At 37.6% G+C, this 1,738-nt stretch overlaps 1 protein-coding gene across 1 annotated transcript in view; it reads left to right on the forward strand.

The window, feature by feature from the left end:
* The first annotated feature begins 787 nt into the window (after nt 1-787).
* Nucleotides 788-1,738, forward strand: part of LOC116092865 (putative MAGE domain-containing protein MAGEA13P) — a 5,424-nt gene continuing 4,473 nt past the window's right edge. The window contains exon 1 of the mRNA XM_031373820.1: nt 788-851. The gene's annotated coding sequence lies outside the window, so the exon portion shown is untranslated. The remainder of the gene's footprint in view (nt 852-1,738) is intronic.

Consider the following 1,738-nt stretch of genomic DNA (forward strand, 5'->3'; position numbering starts at 1 on the left):
TCTCTATATGTGTATTATGGTGCATGCGCTCATGGATGCCCACAAGCAATAAATAAATGAATAAATAATAAATACATAAATGAATAAATAATGAAACATTTAGTGCTGATACTATAACTTGGTAGCTCAGTGCTAGAGTGGTGCCTTAAAAGGATGAGGCCCTAAATTCAATTCCCAGTCCACAAAATATTAAGTAATACTAATCTGTAGCTAAAAAATATTATCTTTTATGAACATACATTTACATAGACACAAAGAGAGAGAGAGGGAGAGGACCAAAGGAGGAAAGAGAGCACATGACCTCATATGCATCCCTGAAATATAGTACTATTATATGATTATTGACAGATTAGCTTTAGGATGTCTCAACCCTTTAATATTTATATTTATGAATCTATTAGAATCTATCTGTTGAGAAACGAGCTATCCAGCAACTTAATGAATGATATACCAGAATGGCTACCTAGTTATAAAGCAAGAAAATGTAAAAGGAAAAAAAATGTTTTAGAAACAAACAGTACTGATATTAATTGCAAAAAAGTTTATCTACACAGAAACCAAGGGCATACAAAGGTACATTTTTCAAGAGTTCAGCTACATTATTGCAAAACATATCACTAAACAACAATCAACTATTTTCCAGACACTATTAACAAGAAAAAAATATGTGAAGAAAATAAAGACTAGCATTGACATTAGTAACGGGATATCAGATTTAAAAAAAAAATCAGAGTCTGTGGACCTTGGCTTCTACAGGAATAGTTTATAGTTTCTTTGGGAAGAGAGAGTCTTTGGCTAAGAAAAAGCAGGAATCAGTCCGTACAGAGAGGCACTCTGGACCGTGAACCAAGGTAAGAGGATTCCTTGAGACAGCGGATTCATAGAATTCCTTCTGAGGGTCATGTGTCTATGAGGAGAGTATGAGCTTAGTCCTGTTGTGACTTGATATTCCGGGAGGGCTTCAAGGGGGTCTTCTCCTTCTCTGAGGAGAAAGGATAGGGTAATAGGTGGAGAGACTTGTGTGTCGGGAGGAACTGGGTAAAGAGGTAGGGATGTGACAGGATCGTAAAGTGAATAACAAAATAATGAGAAAACTGGACCGCGGGTGGGCTGAGAGGGAGAGGGAGAGACAGAGACACATAGAGACAGAGACACACAAAGAGACAGAGAGAGATACAGGCACAGAGACAGAAACACACAGAGAGACACACAGAGAGGGACACAGAGAGACACAAACACAAAGAGAGAAACACAAATACTTTAAGCCTCCAACCTGAATTACAGAAAAATCATACAGAAGCCTATATAGCTATTTCCTGAATCTCTTTTGAACTTGTCAAAGGCTCTCCCTCAGTCCCATGTTGGCGATCTTAGTATAGTGAACATTTAGGTTTAAGGGTGTGGCCTCAGGAAGAGAGAAGTAAAAGGTGCTGGTAATTGAAGACACTGTACTAACAACAGAGTATTTTTAAAATAGTCACCATGCTTATTAGTAATCATATATTAATGAAGAAGTAAAGGACTGCTGTAAGGAGATAGTTAGCAGTTTTGATTTATAAATTTCTATTTTAAAGGAACTAAGATACGAGGAATGTTCCCTTTGCATTTGCATAGTTTATGTTGAAAAGTCCCCTGCCCCACCTCTCTGCTTGTTGGCTTTTTCCCCAGTATTTTCCTTTGTAAGAGCACATCACTGCCCATGTTCTAGTACACTCCACACCCTCTCTTTTTCCTTTTT

This window comes from Mastomys coucha, chromosome X (assembly GCF_008632895.1).
Source record: "Mastomys coucha isolate ucsf_1 chromosome X, UCSF_Mcou_1, whole genome shotgun sequence".
NCBI classification, from domain to species: Eukaryota; Metazoa; Chordata; class Mammalia; order Rodentia; family Muridae; genus Mastomys; species Mastomys coucha.